Raw genomic sequence first — 24,881 nt, 5'->3', positions numbered from 1 at the left:
ACAGCCTTTAAAAATAAAAAATGAATAAAAAGATGTTGGGGGGGAGTGTCTAATCCAAGAGCATGTTGCAATAGGATGTGGACATCTAAAACTGAGGAAAATATACATGGAATATCCCAATTTAAACTTAGAAGAAAAAAAAAACACAAGCATACAATGAAATCGCATCAGGATGCGAAATAAAACCAATGAGGCTCCACGTGTTGGAAGGGAGAAAGCTATATTATCCTGGATGGTATTAAACAGTAGAATCAAAACAATGAGAGTGGATGGAGGAGAATGGAAGTTAAAGGACTTTAAAGGAAGTTAAAAGACGCTAAGTAAATACATTTTGTATAACACAGAAGTTATTTTGAAGATAGGGAGAGCTGTTTCAGGGAATTAGAACATCTGCTTATTGGTTGAAATCTTAATATGCATTTATCAGGTGGTGAGGCATTAAGTTAATGTGCGCTAATTAAAACAAATGAGGGGAGAGAACTTTACTGCTCTTAAACACAATTCAGAATGTAAAGCAGGGAAGCCTTTGCCCATGCATAAGTAATTCAGATATAAAGGTAAAATAAAATAGTGTAAATAAATAGCTTCTGATTGCTCTAGAGAAGATTACTCATTCTGTGCTTATAAACATGACAGGGCTTGTCAGGAAGATGTGTCCATTAGGTAGACAGGAATTCACAGGTGTGCTGATCAAGTATTTTGAAGGTGTGAGAAGGAAATTGCTGTGATGTAAGATACAGTTATACTGCAAAAAAAAAAAAAATCTACAAATGTAAACCAGCATCTTTACTGCTTCAGCAAAAACTTAGAGAGGAATTTGATAAATAGAACATTAAAGAAAAGCCTACTAAGTGGCTGAATTCTGTAGTAATTATGGAAAATGAAGGTGTAAAGGTTTGTTTAGCTTTAGCTTCAGTGAATAAAGCAATATAAAAATGGCTCAAATTGTAAACTATTAGCTTCAAATGAAGGTAGATGTAGAAGTATATCAAAGGATGTGTACCAAAAAAAAAAAAAAAAACCACCAAAGAACAGAAATGCCAAAGAAAAGTTTGCCATGATAATTGTGGAAATCTATGATCTGCAATTTAAAATAGCCTAGATTTTCTTGCATGTGCCTGAAATTCTGTACCAGTGTGGATTGTTTTCTCAGGACGCAATTCAGAGTTCAAGTACTAAATCTGTAATCTTATTTAAAAAATTAGATCTGGTATGTTTGTAATGGCATACTAAATGTGTTAACAGCCTATCAGTTGTAACCAGTAAAGAGTGGGTTCCCCATTTAATTTGTAAGTTCAATGTTTTGCAAAAGGATATGACTATATGTATTTTCTATTGAGTACAGAGTATCCGCAGTCAAATAGTCCTGTGGAATAAAGAACAAACATTTTAAAAGACTAGAGAGTTAAGCCCAAACTGTTAATTGGCATAGCTAAAAATCTTTGAAACTAGGAAGTTTTTAGTAGAAAGCTGAGAACTGAGCTTCTTTATAGTAATATAGGCAGTATTAAAAATGTGAATATTGTGATCTGTTACATGCACAAGGGAAGAATAAAACTGAAAATATTCTAGGAAAAAAGGAGACCTGAGACAGTGCAACAGCAAATAAGGTAGAAAAAGACTGGGCTTTCTATATTTTCATTGAGTTCCTACAAGATGATTGTTTAACATGATCAGGTATACAAAAGGAATAGTGAATATTTTCATTTGCACATGAAAATGAGAAAAGAAAAAAAGAACTAGTTGTTTCAAATTAAAATACAGCACAGGCTGTTAAAATTTGACAGTATTGGTAGGTAACTGAGACTGCAGAGAGTAAACTTTAGGAGCTGTTTTGGAGAGTCATGAAATGAAAGGACAACTCAGAGAAACTTTGAGAATGAGTGGTATATGCCTTGTGTGACCTTTTTTTCTTGTTGAACGCAGAGATGTAAGTATAATTGTCCCTTTCTGAAACTGGTGTGAGCGACCCAAATCAGCTGTTGATGTGAGGCAGTGTGAGATACACAGGATTTCTGTCAATACTTCATTCCAACCTAAGCTCCTCTTTTCCTTTTACAGTCTTTTAACTTGATGTTAAAAATCACTTTCCTTACAAGTTAGTTTCAGAGTGCAGAGGTTTCAGTGTGATAGATAAGAGGTTGCTATGTTTTATACAGAAAATAAATTAAGGAAAACTGTCCAGAGTTTAAAATTAGACTGTTTGTCTAATTATATTACCCAGTTACTCGTGGATGGATCGTAGCAGCTTGGTACATGCATTATTTCTGGCTTAGTTATTCACACTGTCCTCTTTTTTCAGTAGAATAGTGGGAGTAAGGCATTGAACAAACAAGACAAGGAAGAAAAAAAAGATTTTAAAGTTGAATTGCTAACTGAACGTTTCAGAGGATTAACTGAAGGTCTATTAGAAGCTGAATGAAAAGAAAATATGCAGCTATGGCACAGTGGCATGATTATTTCCATTCACTGTTTATCTTACTTTCTTCAGCAAATGAGATTAAAAATACAATGGTAGATATGAAAATTTGTTGAGAAGGTTGCTTTTCAAAAATGATTAACTCCAAGCACACAAGAGAACCAGAGCTGTTGGGCATTTCATTGGAAACCAATGCCCTGTTATCTCATCCATGTAATAGTCACTTTAGCACTGCAAGGGAGCTGGGTGCATGAGGTGAACATGGTGTGAAGACTGTTGCAGCCCCAGAGAATTTGCATTAACTGAGGTTTAAGTGGGAGAAATGTTGTTCAGCTCTGATACAGGTATGGGGTCTCCAGTGCCTGGACCATCAGGGTATTCTCATAAAAGGAGGCAGCTTCATCACCCATCTTTTTTTTTTTTTTTTTTGCCTAGCGTAGACCGAAACAAAGAAACGTATGGAAAAATAATGTATATTGGCAGGCTTGTACTAGGTGAAGGCAACTAAGTTGATTATTACCATTTAAGCTGTAAATCTATCTGGTGATAGAGACCCCGAGAAAAAAATAACACACAACAAAGACACACGTAGAGGATGAAGAAAATACCATTCCTGGAGCAATGTTGTGCCTAGAGCACAAAGACACACTGAAGGGCTGGTACCTTACAGATGCTTCAGTTACAAGAACAGATGTAGGGGAATTACATTAGGGGAAGTAGGATGGCCAGAAGCAGGGTTTTGGAGCTGCTAGCCTTTCCCAGCGCTCATCCAGTCTCCCTCACAGCCATAGATGTGAAGAAGCTGCGGCTCCTCAGGGGAGAGCAGGAACCTACCCGCTGCCAACACCAAGTGGTCCGAGTGAAAGGATCGATTTTAAAGAACTTTACTGAAAATGTTTTCCACAAGGTACAGCAAACAATTTAAAAGATGTTAAGGAAGACTGGCAGCTGGACATATCTCAGGTCCATAGCTTGCTGTAAACACCAGTTAAATGCTTGCCATGGACCAGGAGTGCCAGGCCTGAGGGCAGCACCGAGCCCTGGCAAGCCTCACCGGGGGCCTCCCCACAGCCACGGGCCCAAGGCCTCTATTTAAGCTCGGCCCAGGGCCCTCAGCCCCTGCTTGGGCTGTGTCGTGCTGGAGGGCTGCTGGCCGCTGGCTCAGCTCTGCCTCTGGTGCCTCTTGCTTGGGACCTCAAGATGTGTCCTCTGTATGTGGCCTGTCCCTGGGGCCCTGGCTGGAGCTGGCCTCAGCCCCAGCCTTAGCCCTGTGCTGTGAGATGCCTTTCTGGCCTGGCCTGCCCCAGCACCATGAAGCTGGGCCTGTTTGGCCTAGGCTTGTGGTGGGACATGGCCTCCATGTCTGGCAGGGGGTGGTTGGACAGGCCCTGACGACCCATGGAGCCCCTTTCTGCCTGATGGTTTGGAGGTGGGAGCTTCTCTGCAAACACAGGCTTCATCCCAGAAACGCTGGCCTGAGGAGAGGTTGCAGTTTTATTATCTAATCACCAGTGCAATGCTGTGTGGCTGTAAATAAGTAAGGGGGTGAGTAGATGTATTTAATTTGTTTCTTGTTTCTAAGCAAGATAGATGAAAACTTTACTTCATATTTGTTTGTGGTCACTTGAACTACCTAACTCATGCCTGGGGTGATCACTTGTAATTCTTAAATCCCTTTCCCACATAGCTTATGCTAAAGACCTTGATTTGTAAATTGTTGTATATTCTGTACTTTTAAAATGTAGTTTTTTCTGCTTTGGTGGTTCCTTGAACATTAGAGTGCTTTATCTGTAATTCTTCTTCTGTTTCGTTTTATGAAGACGTTTCCTTTTCTTCCCCAAACTGAATCTAATATCATGTAGATTAATAAGGGAAGGTTTAAAATATAATACTGCAGAATCTGTAAAAATCGCTGTCCTTGGTTAGTCTTATACTAGAAGATCTAGCTCAACTTATATTTATAGAAATGCTTGGCAAAATGACTGATATCAACGATCAGTAGAAAGCCTCACTGAAGTGTAACAACTGCTTCTCTAACTCACTGCCTTTTAAGTAAAAGAGTGCAGAACTTGCCAAGATCAGTGAAACACTCAGCAGAAGTCGCTGTCACATTAGTCAGTTCTGACCCACCTTCACAGACAAATTCAGATGATTTATTTACATTACAAAACTTTAAAGACATTATATTGGCTTTCTTGACTACACGTAATTTTAGATTTTATAAGATGGCTAAGCCAGGAGAAACCCAGATACTACAGCTTTTGAGCACATCAAATTCAGGAATTATCCTCCTCCCTCCCCCCTTTTTTTTTTGTTACAGACAGATGCCAGTGTTGAAAGTTATGTAGGAGGGAGGAAAATTGGCAGAAGAGGTAGATATGTAAATTGTCTAATTCTGTGCGTAAAGACATCCGTCATGCATTCCTGAATAAATGAAGACTAAGATAATTTTCCATTTCACAGCTAACCTCTTTTTGGTAGGCACCTCCAGTGTTGTACTACTTTAGGATTTTCCTTAAGTGTGGGGGGCCTATGTTTAGGGCAGACTTTTTCATCTCTTTGCTTCTTATTTTTTTGACTGCCTTCCCAAACCAATATTCAGCCAACTCCCTGCCAACAGAGTCTGAAATCTCTATCAGACTTGTTTTTTTTTTCTGGTTGAAAACTTCTTGGGTGTCTGGTATCTGTCTTAAGCAGAGCACAGGGCTTAAAGTCAGGATGACTTAGAATTACTGTTCTAGAGCCTTCTAAGTATTTAGGCATGCTTAAAAATATGTGATTTTTTATATGTGATTGCTCAGATCCTCCATATGAGTTTGTTTCTATTAGCCATATTGCTTCAAATTAGGATAGTACTCCGCACATAAGGCAAACATGTTAGAGGAGATCATTTGATCTTTCTGTAGGCCCAAGCGTCCTGTTTTACTTAATAGGATTTTATAAGTTCCTCAGTGTTTGTCAAGCATGTCAATATGAAGTGATAAACAGTAGTAAAGGTTGTCCTAAGCAGTCATATACATTGAGTAGGTAAATTGTTGTTTAGTAAGTACTTCAACAAATTCTTAAGACCTTAAATACAGTCTTTCCAAGCTGTGGGCAAAAGCACATCCTATTTTGTTTTATTGCTGTAGGAAGATACTTTTTATATATTTTCAGTCATATATTTTCTTTCTTCTTCCTTATTCACCCTCTTCCCCAATTTCTCAGACAATTGCTTATGTATTATACTGCATGCTACTGGTGCAAGTTCCCATTCTTCTGCAAAGGTTTAAGGCCTGTTTGTGGCACCAGAAAAAAAGACTACTTTTGTGAAACATGGGTGCTAAAAAGAGGAAACATTCTGTGCATCTTTGAAGGGATTCTTCAGTTACCTCCCTCCTTTAACACTCTGATTTCCAGGCCAGCTCTGAGGTGACAGTTCAAAATATATTAGCTTGTCTTCTCTTCGAAATCAGCCTGCCAAGAGCACTCCCTTTCTCCTCAGAAAGCTCCCTCCTCAGACTGTTGCCAGCTCCCATCAGGAATACTGGCTGTGCATACCCAGCCCTTGATTTCAGTGCTTCTCCTCACTATCGCCAATGGGATGTGGCAAACCAATCTCCCTGTAATTAAGTTGGCCTAATCAGCTTCTTGGCACTCCAGTACTTGGAGGTGCTGCGTGAGGGACCAAGGCAGCCCCTCTGTCAGGCTGCAGGTACTTGATGGCTATGCTCTATAGTACATTGGCTCACTCTTCTTAGGAGCAGGTGTAAGATGGTGAGGAAGGGCCACCCTAAATGCAAACACCAGCTGCAGAGTAGCCAAGGGACTCTATCTGGAAATGGCAGGCTCATTAAAGATGATCTGGGCTTCTTAGCACAGCCCATCAGAAATGTTTGTTTGGTAAAGTCCTAACTGGCCTCAGTTAGCTCAGCTGCTTTCAGTGCTGTTTAAGGCTATAAAACCTTATCACTGGCACTGCACAATGTACGTGCAATTTGATTTAACTCATCAGTTTGTTCTCAGACGTACAGCAAGAGGCTATGGAAATTGTCCCGGGGAGTCACATATGCAAATACACCCCTGCCTCTGAAATCGACATAATGACAGTGCTGGCATTAAGGAAAGTACTGTGACTTTCTCAGCAAGTTTCTCTGGGGAAATAAACAACCAAACCAAACAGAAAAACAACAACAACAAAAAAACAACTTGTTTTCTCATATGGGAACAGATCGAGGTGTTCAGGAGTAAAGGCTTGGGTGACTATTACCAGAGATGATATTGTTGCACTACTTTCCTCGTGTATTAGGGTTATTGGCAAGACTTCACTCAGCACAATCCCTTCCTGAACTTGCCTGGATCTAGTGAGTGTGCACTGATCCCTCCTCAGTGGGATAACTAACTCTGAGTGTTGGGAAAAACTTCTCGTTAGCAGTTTCCAAACCCTCTAGCTTACAGCCCCATCATTGATTTCACTTCTGGTCTCACTGTCCTATTTTCACTGAAGCTGACACTTTTATTCGGAGTGAAGCCTCATCTGTGACCCTTCATGAGGCTTTAACTCATAATTTGGAACAATCGTTTAGGCTGAAACTTTATTACAATGAAACAGACTAAATAGCATTGGCTAATATTGCTTTGCATCTTAGTACGCCTTGTTCATATTTCTGTTGAATGATCAACTTCGTTCTAGGGTTTTACGATAGCAATGATAAGCATATAGCTAATGCAAACAGATGGGTAGATCCTCAAAGATAAATTTTCCTTGGCAGTTCTCTTCTTCCTATCTATTGGTTTTCTAAAGAAAGACAGTGGTAAAGTGTATGCCTTCTAAGTCAGAATACACAGACTTTTCCTGGATTTTTGTTTTCTGCATTGCAACAGTAAATGACCTTTAAGTTAACCTTTGTGCAGAGTAACACTGCTGTTGTGCCACCTTTCTCAGTAGGAGACAGTGATGCAGACATACTGGGAACACACTTGGTGTCTTGCGCAGTGGCTTGAAACACCCTTGTGCTGTAACACAAAGACTACAGAGTAGAAATACCTGTGTCCAGAACAGCGTCCAAGGGCTTTTGTCTTCTTACCATCAGTACTTCTCAGTGCAGTGTTCCCAGTGAGAAAGCACAAGCACTGTGAGCTGTATCGCCACTAGAAGACAAGAGCAGCAGGAAGAGGCAGGCGGCAGTTTCACAAGTTGGTCTTTGTGGGCGGGAGGCCAGGTACCCTCCTGCAGCACCTTCTAGCTGTCCTTAAGTTTTTAAGGCCTTGACCAGACAAAGCTGACCGGATCTGGTGTTGGTGATTGTACCTCTTCAAGTGGTGGGTTGGACAACGTGACTTCCAGAGGCCCCTTCTGACCGACTTTTCTGGATTTTTTTTCTGGTGACTGTATAGTCTTTGACTGACTTATTCCCTATCAGTACAACGGCAGGATTTGAGCAGAGAATGCAATATTCCAAGTAAATCATACAGGCTATTGGAGAACTTTGATCTCAGTTTAGATAAAAAGTTTGCATAGAGTTGAAGCAAGGAGGAATTTTTATTTTTTTCAAATAAAAGTGAACTGGCTTTGTGAGCAGATAAAGAGCTATTGCCTGGGGGCTGGGATCCAAGCACTGTTCACCTACAATACAATCATATTAAATAGTTGGTAATAATAGATTACACTAACTACTGAGAGCCGCACTATTGATTACTGCATTTGTCACAGCTTAGAGCACCATCAGTAGCTTTCTGATATGCTTATACTGACTGGTGCCAGCACTTTTTGCAGTTCAGCCACAGCTGGTGGAACTTCAAGAGTTCTCCTTCCCTCTCACTGGTGGCCAGCCAGTTCCAGAGTGGTCCAACTTACAGCAACGAGAGAAACCAAATTATACACTAATGCTTCACAGCAGTGAACTTGGGCTGAGCTTTTTGTGGAATTCGAAGGGGTGGGTGCAAGGCAGTTACAGATTTATTTATTCCCAAGTCTTCTGTGGCATTCATATCTTGCATGTTCTGAATTTTCTGTCTTGTTAATACATTCTCTTTACATGTTGCGTAGCGCAAACTGGAGTATATTCATGTCCATAGAGTTGTGTGACGAGATAGTCCTCTTGGCGTGCTGACGGGTGATCTCTGAAATAAATTTAATTTATTTAATTTATGACTTAATTGGGAAAAAGTTGGGGGAAAAAATCAAAGATTTCTTTTCTGAGAGATTAATGTGTGCCCGCCAGACTTCTGGAAGCACTCCTCTAGCAGTTGTTCGCCTTGAGGATGAAAGGCATTCTTTCTGGCTACCCCTGGCCGCTGCTGCACACATGGTGCAGTATTCACCATCGGGGTGAAGCAACAGCGGCCCTGGGGGTGTGAGCTCTCTGCAATAGAGCAGAGCTTTGGTCTCTCTCATAGGTTACGGGGGCCGAACAGTTCTTTGTGTGGGGATGTATCGAGGGTTCTCCAGAGACGGCTGTGCTGCAGCTACATGGCTGCATAAGCCAGGGCTGAAAACAACACGGTCTGCAAATAGAGCCGTGCAAGCTAGTTTACTAAAATCGTAGCAGAACACGGCAGGAAGACATGCAGGTCGACCGCCAAACTAGCTCCAGTAGACAACGAATCTGCAGCCAGCTTGAACGGTCTCTTGCTGGGCTTTACCAATCCTATCACTCCAAGATTATTTCTAATATTTAACTTTTTTCTCTCTGTACTTCAGACCCATAATTTTTCCTTCTTTCCCAATGCGCGTGATCGCTGCCTTGACCTTGTGAAAGTGATTTTTATAGCTCTAAGGACTGTTTGTTGTTTCATCTTTGTCTTCTCTTTAACCCAAACAACCGTAACTCTATCATGCCTTTATCAAAGGGCCTTTAGACACTTTTAATCATTTATAGTTCTCTTCTGAGTTCTCTTTAGCTTGGTTTCTTTCTCCAAGTGCTGTCTTTTTGTTGGAAAACAGCTTAAGATTATGTTTCTCAGAACTTTGTAATTTTCAGCCACAATGATAATTAACAGTTTGTTGTCCCATGCATCCCAATCCACGAGCATGGTGTCAGATTCTCATTATCATAACGCAAAACCGTCGGTGTATGGCCTAGTAATTCATTACTGTACTGAACCTCAGCCCTTCTTTGTTCATGACCCAGATGTTGAACATAAAATTATTCCACAACTCAGCATGGCTTCCTTGGCCTACACAGACCAAGGAAACTTGGTCCGGAAAAAAACATTAGTGTAACATCCAGCAACAGTGATTGTTAGATAAGGTTAATTTTTTAATTAGTAATTAGTTTGGACTGTGAAATTTTGGTGGAACTGACCATTATTTCAATAGCTTTTTCCTCTGTCCTTTTCCTGTGGATAATCAGCCAGATTATTAATTTATCTGAACAACAGAGAGAACACTTAGGCTGATACTGATACACTTAACTGCTGCTTGTTCATATGCTGCAATATACACAAGCCTGTGCACACTTGTTCTTAGATTACCTTTCCTTCCTTTATATGAAGCTTGTTCCTATTATAGTGTTATGGCTAAGATTTTATATGAATAGAATTCACATGTGTACTCTAATGAAGCTTATGTTGAGTAATGCCATTGAATGGTTCCCCCTGTCCGAGGTATGTCTGCAGAGCAAGAAGTGCCTTACTATTCCAAAAAAAAAGTATCACAATATTTCTAGGTGTTAGACTCAGTGTACAAAACATTTCCAGAATGATGGCCCACAGAGTGAAAGCAGCCAGAAAAAGCAATCAGGAAAAACTGTTTTTTAGATTGATTAACTCTGAAACTTAATCAAATTTTATTGCTTTATCAGCTTTTTAGTAGAAATGTCCACCTATTACTGAATAATATGGAGAGTTTATGAGAGCAGTGGCTTCTCCTTGTAATCAATGGTGACTGAACAGAGCTCCATGTGGATGCAAACGTCCTTCAGGTACACCTGAAGGATCTGTGTAAGGGAACAGGAAATTATTTTTTGTGCCAAAGACGACCAACCCCATATGTGAATAATAGAGTATTGTGTGTTTTTTCACCAGTTCAGTGAGCAATCCTGAGAAACGTAATAAAGGAATCCATAGAGTGAAATACATTAATGTAAAAACCTCTCTCACTTTTTAACTAGACCACTACAAACTTCCCATTTTGAACAAAGGGAAAGTATTAAATTATTGCAAGACTGCTCTGACGAGGTTTAAAGGGTTTCTGTACATCGGTACCTGGTGGTAGAATTTGGTACGTGTAATGTGTGCTTCGGTCTAAATCAGGAGTCAGCAGTTAGACTCCTGCCTACGGAAATAATACAGGTGGTCATTAATTGCCAGTGTTATTTGAGCTGAGTGCCTGCAGAGACATTTCTGTATCGTGTTGCTAATGCCCTCAGACAATCATATCTTGAATTTATGTTCTATTTAGCTTATTTTACAACTTAAAAGTAAAGACCACTAAATTTCAGTATTTCAGACAGTAAAAATGTCTTGATTTCTCTGTAGAAAGTCTCTTTAATCTGTAGGATGTTACTTGTGCCCTCTCCCCATGAGAAAGAGTAAATGAATAAAGAAAATGTACAACTTTTCCTTTAGAAATGTCAAAAAGTATTGAACTGTATGAAAAATAATTTGAGCGCACACGCATATACATATAAATAATGTGTACATATAGCTACAAGCTAACTGGAAAAAACTACAAGAACAAATTTATTTCATTGCAAGTTAACATGAAAAATTCTTAAGCCTTAAAACAATGTTAGAATATAAAACAAAGTTTTTATCAAATGACTGGAAGATTACAGTTCTTCTCCTTGCGGGAAAAAAATTAGTAAAACACAGATTTGATCAAATTTTCTTAGCCTGTAAGGATTTAAGTCTGTAACTTCTTCAGATGTAACATTCCTGGACTTTTCTCTGAACAGAAAACAACCCCTAGCATATGATTAAGGTTATCTGATATTTCCTGCTATATGCTTGGCACTGTTTCTTGCTCTACCTGTTTAGTAGCTACCTTAAAATATATGACCTCTTTTATAAATGAGTTTTTTGATACATACTTAAGCCCAGAAACATTCCTGTAATACAATGGCATTAAGAATATCGTTTGAGGAATCTTAAAACATAACAGATTTGACTAGGCGGAGCTGATCAAATGAATGTTGAAAGGGTCATTTTAAAAGCACAAGTCAAGCAAAATCATAGTTGCCTATGGGAGCATGGTGTAAACACCCAGAAAGGCAGAAAAATGAATTTTAGATGTGAATTTCCCAGTTCTTGGGGAAGTTTATTTTCAGGATGTAAAATTTGCTATATCCAGACTTGAACAAGATGCCTGTACATCTACATGCCAATTAACAAATTCAGTTGATGTACAGGTAAACAAGCAAAACAATTCATAGATGTTCTTTTGAAAATCTATGAAATTCAGCTGCATCAGTTAATTACTGATGCTGTTCAGCTTTCTCAGCACATTGTAAAGGAGTAAACGGGCCACAGAGATTACAGTTGTCCAATGTCCAGAGGGTCAATTCTTCCAGAGAAAGGAAACACTCGTTAGGAGAGTTTTACCTACACCTGTCAAGGCTGGAAACTTTGGTGCCATTAATTCATCTGTTAGAGCATTTCATATAGTGAAAGAGTGAGGTCCTCCGCCCTACCCTGTTCTGCCTCTCTCTGGGCCATAAAGAAAAATACCTGTGCCTTGTTTGGTACATTACATACTTCAGCCTCTATTAAACAATAAATTCAAAACCCACGTGAAATTTCTCTAGCTGGTCAGATGTACATGCAGTTCTTTTAGTATGTGTACACACGGAATGGCAGAACTTTGGGTATGGGGATATTACTCCTATGATAATCATCACAGACACACCAAATTGTTTTAAAGGTCAGCAAAGCAGAAAATCGGAAGTGGAAGCTTACATGATGTCATTTAATAGTTCAAATAAGAAGTGGATTTTTTTATATATATATATTTTTTTTTCAACCCAGGCAAAACACTTCAAGTATTTCAGTATGAATCTGGGGAACACAGACATTTTGCCCACATTGAAAATAAAGTTTGGTGACTTGTCTTTGAAAACCTGTGGTACTTTGGAAAATGCATTTGACTTTTTGATGTATGGAAACTGCTCGCTTTGGTCAAATAAGCGTTTGGAGAAATGCAGCTTGCTTCTCAGCATGATTATTTGCTACCCAGACCCTAGCGTGCAAGTTCTTTCAGTGCCTGTGGGGAATGGGACATGCTCAATCCACCGCCACTCTGGGCTGTTTCAGATCATGCCTTTACAGGACTATCAGTTACTCTTCTAGCAGATACTGTACCTGTATTCAGGAGGGGTCAGGAGTGGCAGTAAACTTGATCCAGGCAACAATGGGGCCATTAGTCTGACTCAACAGTGTGCAAAGCTTTAGCACAGATCTTAAAGGAAAGAATTAAGGAGGGACAATAAAAGGGAGCATACATTTTTCCGGAGGGTAGATCATGCCGTACTGATCTGGTATCTTTGATAAGAGAAACAATCTATTTAAGAGAAATACTGTGGTTACCTGGACTTCAGGACAGCCTGTAATATATTATCACTCTGAAAGTTTTGCAGCTGTGAGTGCTGAGCTTCTGATGATACAAGAGTGAAGACACACAAGGTCTTCAGAGCAAAGATGAGCAATTGATGTTCGGTGTGACTGAAATGTAGGATGGAAAGGAGAGGCACAGAGTGGACGGGACATGACAGACTGTTGAATTAGTGACTACAGCAGGGTAAGACTGAATTTATCAAGGCCTGAGAAGAAGCAGGAGTAATAACTGATGTGTGAAGGGCAAGAATCTAATTAGGAGTTTTTTGTTTGTTTGTTTTGTTTTTTTGAGCGGTATTAACCACTTAGATAACAGCTTCTACTCTGAAATACTGTGAAGGCATTTCTGCATATATTATGTTTTTATTTCTTTATTTATTTGTTCTTTAATTAATATAATTGATTTGTTTATGTCTGGCAAGTGTATGTCACTTTCTCTCCTCTACCCTATCAGGAAAGAAAAAAAAAAAACAGATCAGGGCATCAGAAGTTTGTTTGTTTGTTTTTAAGTCTGTTGAAAGACTTTAATCATAAATTAGCCCAAACCAAACTTTATTTTGCATTTCTTATTTAAATAATCAAATATAAAGAGCTTTGAATTATTGAAAAGCTAGATGGTGAATCAACCACGGAGGGACTAGCAGAGTTTATGCAGAGAACACAGCCCAGTCCCTAATCCTGCCACCTGTTTCCAGAGGTTTTTCCAGCCTTTTATTAGACAACCCTATCATTTCAACTGTTTGCCACGGCACTCAAACATATCAGTAACACATACAGGTATTATTGTAATTTTATTTTTTTACATGGAAAATCTTATCCCAAGATCAAGTGCTGAAGATCACCCTATGTTTGACTGTGACCAGGATTTCTCCGTGCCAAATGTTTGTTTGAGACACACCTGCACTTACAAATCTATCTCCAGTAGATTTTAAATATATATCACACATTTTCATTAGTTTAGTTTGGACAAATCATAGACCAGTTTGTTTGTAACTGATATTATTCTTCTGAACTACAGTGTGAGTGCGTACAGTAATGTTTATCCACGTATGGAGGTAAAGGGTACCATATAGAGACACTCCTGTTTTTAAATGTGTGCAGCTTTTTCCATTTGTAAGAGTTGCAGTTACTTGTATTTTTTTTCCCAAATTTTGCTGTTCAGATTGAAAATGTGTGTGATTTTTTTTTTACTTAATACTTTTTGCAATTAAGTGTAGAATTTGTGTAATATTTCCAAAGCAAGATAAGAGCATATTATGGTGCGGGTCATTGATTTAAAAGATCAATGATAGAAGAGACTAAAAGCTAACGCCTGCTACAAGCTCTCATATGACAAGAGAGTGTGCAGCCAGCCCTTGAGGCACCTGCGTGTTACATGTCTAGAAAATGCTGCATTGCAAACACTGACTTAAGGAAGCTGGATGTTTCCTCTGTGCTACTGCTATCTGCTCTTTCCTGATGCCAGCTCCAATACATCTGTTGGTCCTTTATGGAAGATGTGGAAGACTTGGAGAATCATAAGAGTAACCCAAATACTTGAAATGTGTTTATAATGTGTGCGTTTCAAAGTCATCCAAGCTGTTCTTGGCTTGTTTTCATTCCTGTCTTTGTCCCACTTGACAAACCAAAGGTTAATGACAGAACCCTGTTCAGTCTGGTTGGAGAAGTGTTTAACACAATTCTAGGGCTGGTGGCTGAGTTTAGGCAAATTCAATCTGGGAAAAAGGTGAAAATGTTTACTGGAGAAGGTAACAAGACTGGTGCTGAGATGAGATAGAAGAGCTGAGGACAGATTCTGTATCGTGTAAAAACAAAAACATTAAAAACAACTAAACAAACAAACAAACACAACAATAACAATGAAACAAAAACCATTTTAATCAAGGTTGGCAGCCTTTCCAGAAATAGTTGATCATCCATTAGTAGATAAATAACGATGAATAGAATGGGGAGTGACTTCCAGTGAACTTGGGCTGTGTTGTTTTTTTTTGTTTAAACAGATAGTAGTCAACATGTACTGAAGAAAGTATAAATGTTACCAGGAAAACCGTTTGCATTATTGTGTCCTTTACTGGTTATCATAGTGCTACGCAGTGTTACGGGAGCAAAACACCAAATCAGGGTCATGCTGTGGACTTTGTTCTTGGGATGTCGCCCTTTTCTTTGGACAAGTATCAGCCATACAGGTCTTCCTTCAGGCTGTCTGTCGGGTCTAGTGACAGCCTGGTTTTCATAACCCAAATTAAGAACCAAACTTCATTGCTGGCTGAGGAATCTCAGTATTGAGGTAAAACATGGAAAGGAATGAAAAGACAAGCATTGGCAGAGCTGCTGCTCCAGAATTACAGGGAGCTTCTGTGTCCCGAGTCACACCTAGAGCTCTCGTCAGCCCAGTGAGAGACTGAATTAGTGTCAGCAGATACTGAGTCAGGCTCAGAAAGGCCGGCTTGCCTTGTACAATTTCCTTCCTGCTCATAACAAAGATGCAGTCACAGTCTGCGGGATGCTATCTGTAGGACTGGCTCATTTTCTGTTTACATCTTTGTTAGAGCTGAAGGGGTTGTGCTGTAGATGTCATATGCAAGGGTACACCTTCTTTTTATTTGAGCTAAGGCATTAAGTAAACAGAAAGCAAACTGAGCCAGAGCTGTGAAAGCTGTATCCAGACAGGAGGCTTCAGAGGCAGAAAATGTAGAGGTACTTTGTCTTCTTTTTCCCCCTCTTTCCTTAGAATATTAGTATGACCCCCCCCCCCCCCCTTTCTGGGTGTTTTGCAAGAAAATGAGAGCATTTGTATTCTTATTTATGTTTTAAAAGATACTGAGTTCTGACTTTAGGTTTAATGTAGTCAAATGTTGTTGACTTTCGAAAATATCTTCTCAGATGCAGAAATAGTATTGCAATTGTAAGTATTTTGTTATTTTTTTACATTGCCTTAATTGCAATTAAAGGAAAATCAGAAATACATATGATCTTATCTAATGTCTTCAGTTTCTTCTTTGTTATCCGTTTTTTTTTTTTAATGAAGTATAGCTGTAAAACCTTTAAAAAAATTTCTTAAAACACAAGGTTTTTTTGCCCTTTCAAACTTCTGAAATTCTTAGCTATCAGTGGGATGTCATAAAAAAACATTTTTATACTAGTGCAGGGACTTTTGTTCATGAAAGCATACAGAGAATATAAAAGTGCAAACAAGTTTCTTCCTTCACTATCATTTCATTATTGCAACTATTTCCAGAATTCTTTATCCTTGTACATTCTTATGTATCAAAACCTGAAGCTGTTTTAAAAATCCTCCCACAAAAAACTTCTAAACTTTTGAGCAATTTCACCCGTAGTATGAGTGCTATGCAATGTTCTGGAATTAGTAAGCTGCCTTAATTTTTCAGCTCTTGCGGTATTTCAAAGGGGGCTGTTAAGGCTTATTGAGAATACAGATTAATTACTAGTTTGTTTTTCTATTTCTCTTTCTCTGCTTTATTATTAATATTATTATTTTAATTTTATATTTTGAAAAATGCCAATAGTTCTAAACACAAAACAAAGAAAATCAAATTGAAGGATTTTTTTCTTCCTCCCAGGCTACATGTGTGCTAGGAGTGCTTCAGTGGCTAGAAATTTTTGTCAACTGCATTCGCAGGTTCTCTAAGTAAGCACATAAATGTAAACCAGAGACATGCTTTATACATTTAAGCATTCCTCTCCTGTGCGATGAAGCAAGAGACACTTCTAAATGTGCCATTTAACTGTGACTGAAAAGTGCTTCTGCCATTTTCCTCCCTCATTCGTACAGACATTTGCCAGTCTGCTAAGGTGACTGCGCCCCAGGCCTTTGTATGCCTAGTTGCAGTTGTACAACCCGTATTCTTGCTGTACAACACGATAACATGTCTCATTTTTAAAATAACTATGAATAGTCCCATTAAAGGCTCTTATTTTCATTGTATTGCCGTATTTTGGCTAAACTGGAGTCTGTGGACAAATCAGTGAAGCATTAATAATTTCAAAACTAATAAAGTTATAACTGTTCAGTAATGATTACTGTTAGGTAAGAGAAAAAAAATGTTTCATTTGCTTTCATTTTTTTTTTGGTTTGCTGACCTTTCCAGAGATTATTAATGCAGGGCTTCATGTAGATATATTTTTCCAGGGCTACGTTAGTTATCTTAAACTCAGACACTTGCTACTGCTTCTTTTCTTTTTGGAGGAGTAGAAGTTGTGGGGAAGCTGTGATTTATCTTAATTATTACTTAGTTTTAGATACTGTTGCTACTAATTAGAATGGTTTAAATTAACACCTCTCATCTTTGCATCCTTATAGAATACTGATATTATAAAACAGTTTACAATGTCACAAAATCTCTCTTATCTGAAAATATCATGGGCATTGTTTATCCCCAAAAACCAGGACTTTCCCCTCATTATAGCCATTGTTTTGCATGCTGGAACTTGGGCTTTGGAATTTTTAAGTTTCTTTATATCAAACTTACATTTTATTACACCTTAATTTCACTAGAAGATGGCCTCAGGAGCACAGCTATAATGGCACTTGTGGAGCTCAAACACTGATATCGCATGGTGAGTTTAGATGGATGTGGTTGGTTGAAAGGTCTGTGCTGAGGCAGGAACACAGACAGACTGCCTTCAGATTTAAGGGTATTCCCTGTCTTTATAAAGTTTCAAAATTTGTATGGAATAAAGGAATGCTTTAGTTTATTTGTTCCTTTGCACAGCTTCCTTCTCAGCCATATCCAAGGTGTAATACGGACCAAAGCTTTGATTCATAAAAGTTTGAAAAGTTTACCCAGTGAAAAATTGTAGGATTGTGAATTTGTGAAAACAATATTTCCATTGTATGACTCTGGTAGTATTACATATTAGGTGAGCCTGAGCCTCGTGCTAAGTTGTACATTACACCAATTTTAAAAGAACCAAATCATCCTGTGTATTTGAGACAAATGCAGCATTCAGAAGAAATTCAGAAAGAAAACAGTATCAAATGTATTTTTTCTGATTCAAATATTTTATAAAATGTGAAAAGCAACTTTTCTGCTAGTCAGTCTGCTTTAGGAGGCCATGTTTTTCTGTATAAAATCACTTGAACATGTCTACATAAGTGAATTACAGAGAAAAAACGGGTAGTGACTAACACTGGTATTTCTCTGGCAATGGAGTCACGGTCCTAGAAGCTGCTGTAGCGAATCAGTACAACAAACACCTCTCTGAGATTTGCTTTCTGATGGTCATCAATATGATATTCTTTGGACAAGCACATCTATACACTGACAAAGTTAGATCTTTGGTAGAAGACAGGCAAAAGGAATTTAATCTATTCTGCCCAGTGAATATACTTTATTAAATTAATATGAACCTGGAATTTGATTAGTATGAAGAACAAGCACATGGAAAATTTGAGATGATGAAGCGGCAATCTGATTCTTCAGCCCTCTAACAAAGTACATCTCCATATTTTCTGCCCACATCTCACTTCACTCGATTTAGCACTCTTCCATGTCTCATCATCGTAAGTGTCCCCTGAGGCAAATGAGCTCTGTGTCTTATTAGTGGTTTGCAGCTTAGCTCACCAGAAAGGTAGACTTGAGCAGCTGAGATTATTTCTCTATGAGACTCCATCAGGAGTCCCCATGAAAGAGATGGGCACACTTGTGACATTTGGAAAAGCCGTGCACAATCACTGAATCTCAGACGCACTGTCCTCTGGAAGACAGCAGTCTTTTTGCCACAACCCTCTGCATTTCTTGAGAGCTAAAAGGATGTACTGTACAAAAAAAGTATAGAGAGAGGTGGCATCATGCTAATTTTGGAAGAAGTGTTGCTGGTTCTCTGAATCCCTATGTCAAAACAGCAATCTGTCTTGCTGTAATTTAGCATGAAAACTTGATAAATTTATCTAGTCTAGAGAGGTAAGATAGGGTTTCTAAATTATATAGCTGTATCCACCACGCACAGACTTGCAGAAAAGGAGGCTGAAAAAGACCTCAAGAGGTTATTTTGTGCATTCTGAAGCTCCAAGACAGGATCAGTTGTACCTAGGAAATGAAGTATTTCATTATCTTTATTGTTAATAAGATTTTCTTGATACATAACGTAAACTTCCATGCCTCTGTTTTTTAAGCCCATCACTTCATATCCACTACAGATAAAAACAATTTTATCCCTGCCTCTTTATGAGTGACTTATGTAGATGAGCATTTTAATGTGTTCACTTGGCCTTTTGTTCTTTAGACCAAGAAACCTCAATTCTTTAAACCAACCTTCCTTCTGTCCTTCCTTTTGTCCTCCCATCCTCCCGTCCGTCCTTCCGTCATTCCTTCCATCCTATCCTGTCTTCAGACAACTGCCCATTTTCTTTACTTTCTGCTAGCCAGAAATATAATAGGAAGATTCCCTACTGTACCTTACAAGCAAAATAGTTTATCTTCCTAATATGCAGTTTGCATTCTTGTAGCAGTGTAACATTACATATTAATGTATTTACTACTCCTCCTTTATCCCTTTTTGGCAGAATGGCTGCCTAATTGCTGGTTAGCAATCCTGCATCTTTACAAACTGTTGTTTTGACTCAGAACGTCCCACTTGTAAAAGTAAGTGCATTGTACTGTTTTTTCTCCTATAGGTTTTTTCTCTTGTCAAGAGCATTGTGAATTTAACATATCATGCAATGTGTGTGTTATTCATCTAGGCTTTTTAGTATCTACAAGGTTACTTTATCCAAGTCCTTAATGAAAAAGTACCTGGTACAGAACAGGTCCACCTGGAATGTCACATTACATTTTTTTGAGTTTAAAGCTAAATGATTAAAAACTAATAATTTTTCTAGGCAGTTTTGCACTCTATCTAAAGTAATTTCACTTTTTCATAATTTACTAACAAAAATGTTAGCCTTCAATATCAATAGCATTAAAATTAAAACATGTTATATGACCTGCTTCTCCTGTACCAGTTTATGCATATTTTCTTTTGTTACTTATTCCAGTATTTTTCCAGAATTGTTCTCTTCCTGGTTCCTTGGCTTTTTAAAGATGAGCGCTGTGTTCAGCTCTTCTGTTTTCTCATGTGACTTCTGTGAGTTTTCATAGAGGAAGCTAACAGCCCTGAATTTGCTTCACTATGTTTTCAAGGTATCCTCATGTGCACTTACTCAGGCATAGCCTTTGCTATGGATAGGATTAATTTCACCTAACTTTAATTGCCTATAAAATAGCCATCTGTATCTGTGCTGGGGTTTAGGTTCCTCTCAGAGTCGAGGGAGACTTGGTCAGTACAGTCAATGACCAATAGAGAGGCCTTCTGGAGAGGTACTTGTGGTGGTTTTACTCGAGTGGGCAGCTGAGCTCCACCACAACCGCTCTCACTCCCCCTCCTCAAAGAGGAACGGGGAGAAAATACAATGAAAAGGGCTCAAAGGTTGAGATAAGGACATGGAGATCGCACAGTAATTATCGTGACGGGCAAAACAGACTCAGCATAGGGAGATAGTAAGATTTATTGCTTATTACTAACATGCTAGAGAAGCAAGAAACAAAGGAAAGAAACCAAAAGCACCTTCCCCTCCCGTCCACCCTCTTCCACCTCCTCTCCCCAAGCGGCGCAGGGGAACAGGGGAATAGGGGTTATGGTCAGTCTATAGCGCTTCTTCTCCACCGCTCCTTCTCGGTCACTCTCGTCCCCTGTGCTGTGGGGTCCCTCCCACGGGATGCAGTCCTTGCCGAACTGTTCTGGCGTGGGCTGCCCACAGGCAGCAGCTCTTCAAGAACTGCTCCAGATATGGGTCCGTACCACGGGGTCCATCCCTCAGGAGCAAACTGCTCCAACCTGGATCCCCCACGGGCGGCAGCTCCTGCCAGGTCACCTGCTCCTGCGTGGTCTCCTCTCCACGGGCTGCAGGTGTGGCCCAGAATCTGCTCCGGCAGGGGTCTTCCACAGGCCGCAGCCTCCATCGGTGCAGGTCCACCTGCTCCACCGTGGTCTCCTCCACGGGCTGCAGGGTGGAACCCTGCTCCACCGTGGTACTCCATGGGCTGCAGGGGGACAGCCTGCTTCACCATGGTCCTCACCACAGGCCGCAGGGGACTTCTGCTCCGGCACCTGGAGCACATCTCCCCCTCTTTCTTCACTGACCTTGGTGCCTGCAAGGCTGTTCCTCACTCCTCTCACTCTCCCAGCTGCTGTGTGGCGCAGCGTTTTTTCTTTCCCTGTCTTAAATATGCTCTTACAGAGGTGCAAAACAACATCACTTATTGGCTCAGCTCTGGTCAGCAGTGGGGCCCTTACCAAACACGGGTCAGCTTCTAGATCCTTCTCACAGAAGCCACTCCTATGGTCCCCTGCTGCCAAAACCTTGCCATGTAAACCCACTACAGTACTGTAGAGACATACCTGAAGATGAAGTGATCTGCAGTCTTTCTCAATTATTGTCAGACCTGTTATTTTCCTATTTTAGGTGGAGTCTATCTTAACTAAGTTTAGTTATATGATTACACATCAACCTGTTTTGAAAAGTGATGCAAAATGCACTTTAGCCTTCTGCAAGAGATTTATCACTAGGTTTTTCTTTTCCTTAGAGATATGTTTTCCTGCTGTCCCTTATGCCCATTGCTTTTTGCAGTTAAATTTATGCTTTATCCTTTCTGACTTTTTTTCAGCATCTTGCGCTATTCTTTCATACCTGTCCTTAGCAGTTTGACCTGTTTTCCTTTCTGTACATTTCCTTCTTGTGTTTCAGGTCACTGAAGACCGTGATGCTTAGCCAAGTTGGTCTCTGACCATACTTCCTATCCTCCTACTGTGTGGGATTGTTTGTGCTTGTACCCTAAACATCATTTCTTTAAGGAACTGCCAACTCTACTGAATTCCTTCTGCCTTAGCCATGTTTCCCATGAGAATTTACCTGCCAGTTCCCAGGGTTTATTGGAGTCTACTTGCAGAGAGTCCATTGGGTTTGAGTTGCTGTTTCCTCTTGTTTCTCATCTAAAGAAATACACGTTTTCACATCACAGTTGCTCTCAACCAAATTACCTTTACCCTCATATTCCCGACCATCCTCCCTCTTGGTTGCTTAGCAGGCAGCCTCTTGGCAGGCTGTTGTTGAAGCACTTGGCAGGCTCCGACAGCTCCTGTAGACCATACACAGGGAGTGGTTAAATGCTGCTATTACACCCAGAGACAGACACAGCACATTGCTTTGTGATGTGCAACTGGAGATGCCCACCTGAACATTCACAGGGAAGCACTTGAATCTTTTTGCCGGGCATTCAATCAAAAAGACGACAAATCCTACATATGCAGAGTGTTTCAGATGCTTCCCTGGGAAGGCATCTGTGGGGATGCAGAAACACTTTGCCCAGACTTGAAGTTCAGGTAAGGAGAAGATAAAACCTTTCTGCTTTTCCTTTGCAGACCCAGCCATAAAAGGAATTAATATGTCTCTTTGGCCTGCTCTTTCTTTCTCTGAATCTTTATTTTCTATTTTTTCATTCCTCTGAGTGGTGGTAATCTCCACTGAGGTTGTCTGATTGGTAAAATTGGATAGTTAGTAGCTTTTCATGTTACCTTCATTTTCATTCTCATAGTGTAGCTAAATCTTCAAAAAGGAAGATTTGTTTGATCTCTGTTTTTTTTTTTTGGTAGTGGTGTTTTTTTTTCATTTATGTGTTTAGAAATTGCCATTGAATCTCAAGAAATAAATTGGGACATTATTATTTAGCTTTTGGAATCATACCATGATAAAATGAATCTACAGAGGCATTTTGGCAGTCTATTTTTCATTCCTTAAGCTCTCCAAAGAACAGGAGTGTTGAACACACAGTTAAAAGTTAATGCTACAAGGGTTCTGGTGTCTGAAACAGAGAGAGAGGCTCTCATTCATTTTCTGGCTTTGCTATGGGCAATATACATCTTGATTCATCTCATTTCAATACAGTTTACAGCTGCATAGGATTCTGTCAAATTTCAAGTGTTTAAACAGAAAATTTCCATGCTGAATATCTGCCTCAGCATATTATTTTTTAAAAGCCTTTCAGCAAAAATATTTTATAGGTTTTTATACAGGCTGTTTTGGAAATAGCGATTTTATTTTATTTTATTTTTTGGTCACGTTGAATGGTTCTGGTGACCTTTCCCCTGAGAATTTCAGGTACTTTGCAGGCCTTGTAAAAAAGCATTTGAAAATGAGGTTAAGGGGATATTGTATATTCTCAGTGAAACCTCTGCTTAATTGAGGTGGCACAGAGAAGTAAACTGAGAAGTAAGCCACCCAATTTAAATAACAAGGCAAGCATGAGCAAGATGTTTTTGGAAAGTGTTGAGGATCACTGGCAAAATAGATTGGAAGAATGAAATTAGTGGAAAGAAACTGCCTTGATGAGCAGTGTGAAAATTGATGTGGGAGGGAATGGAAAGGAAAATGTGTCAGTGTAGTTTGAGAGGTACTAAAATTGCTAGAGGAGCTGGAGAGCAGAGCCTGGAATGAGCTAAATACAGGAGCAGCAGCGGGGCTGTGTGGGAGGCTTGGAAGAGGAAGGAGAGAGAGATCTGATGAGCAGGGCTCAGAATTGCGGTTGGTGTGGGGGGCTGTGAGACTGACTGAGGAGATTAAGGGAGGAGTTTGGCAGGGGGAGCCAGCAAAGACCTGGCTCGTGCATGGGGAAGACTGAACACCGGCATCAGGGTGAGATCTGACGGGTATCTGGGAAGCTGGAAAACAGGATTTGCTGGGCAAACATACAGGAAACGATACAAGGATGCCTTTTGGAGGTGAGGATCTGCTGGAGACTGGGTTAAAAGCTTGAGGACTGGAAGCAGGGACTGGGGAAGAAGGGGGCCTCACCTGGGGTGGGGGCTGAGGGAGAAGCACTGGTGCCCACACCAATACACGTCCAGTGGGAAGGGAACGCAGTGTTGGAGGGCTGCTGGGAAGTGGGGTGCAAGGAGGTGGCACTGGGGGTACTGGGAGGGGAAGACTCCAGGCAGGCCACGCTGATGGCAAGGGCAAGAGAAGCAGGGTCAAGCTGTGCGAGGGACCGCTCTGCACCAGTGCCAGCAGTGGCATCCAATGCACCTGAGTCTTGCCATTTTGTTGCTGTCAGCAGACAATTCTGATGAGCTTGGTTCTCACCCTTGCCAACACCAGGTTTGTTCAGAAAATAACCTTCTACCTCTATACAGGTTATTCTATCAGAGTGAGTATTACAAGACTGGTCAAGGGAGCTAAATGATTCACCACTGACAATGATTTTTGTGCATGTTGTTACGATGCTGCATTAAGACTTTTTCAGTAGTTTTTCAATGCTTTTTTTTTTTTTCCCCAAAGAAACAGGATATTACACACAATTTGACACACCCAGTTCACAGGAGATGGATGTGCTCTTGAGGTGCTCTAGGGCTGTGCAGTAGGATCCTTGCTGTCTGCAGCAAAAAAGGGAAGTTGTGCAATGAATCAGGCAAGTGGTTTTACGATGAGAGTTTATCTGCCAGAATATTCCCACGTGGTGTGGAGCAACTATCTTTTCATTGACTTTTCTCCATTTTCTCAGTACCGAAGCAGGCTCCAGAAACAGATTTGCATATCTTTTAAGCATTCATATCTGTAACTGGATCAGAAAGACTATTTTGAACTTAGAGTGTACTGTAATGTTAAATACTTTGAAAAGTAAGGTCTTTAGTTTCAAGATTGTGATGCTTAAAGCCAGCAGATACTTCATCTTATGCTTTCTGTGATTCAGCTCGCACACTACTTTAACCCTACTTTTTCCTAACTTCTTAGTACTTGATGCTTCATGTGCCATAGTGTATGATGTAAGAACATGTTTCTTGAAAACAGACTAAAACAATGTTTCTGACAAACAGCTTATTCTGCAACACAGAAGAGACCCAAAAGGAAAGGAAAAATAGGCCTAGATTCATGTAG

General features: G+C 39.9%; 1 protein-coding gene across 12 annotated transcripts in view; it reads left to right on the top strand.

Moving 5' to 3' along the window:
• Positions 1-24,881, top strand: part of LOC310900947 (carbohydrate sulfotransferase 8-like) — a 48,444-nt gene that overhangs the window by 10,014 nt on the left and 13,549 nt on the right. For 2 of the 12 annotated variants that reach the window (XM_083839703.1, XM_083839701.1), the window contains exons 1-2: positions 22,346-23,728; positions 24,285-24,414. The exons of 1 other annotated variant lie outside the window; for it this stretch is intronic. The gene's annotated coding sequence lies outside the window, so the exon portion shown is untranslated. 9 more of the 12 variants (XM_083839706.1, XM_083839707.1, XM_083839705.1 and 6 more) reach the window with 9 other exon arrangements.

Source organism: Anser anser (assembly GCF_964211835.1).
Source record: "Anser anser genome assembly, chromosome: 5".
Taxonomy (NCBI): domain Eukaryota; kingdom Metazoa; phylum Chordata; class Aves; order Anseriformes; family Anatidae; genus Anser; species Anser anser.
This window is presented reverse-complemented; position numbering and strand designations above follow the sequence as displayed.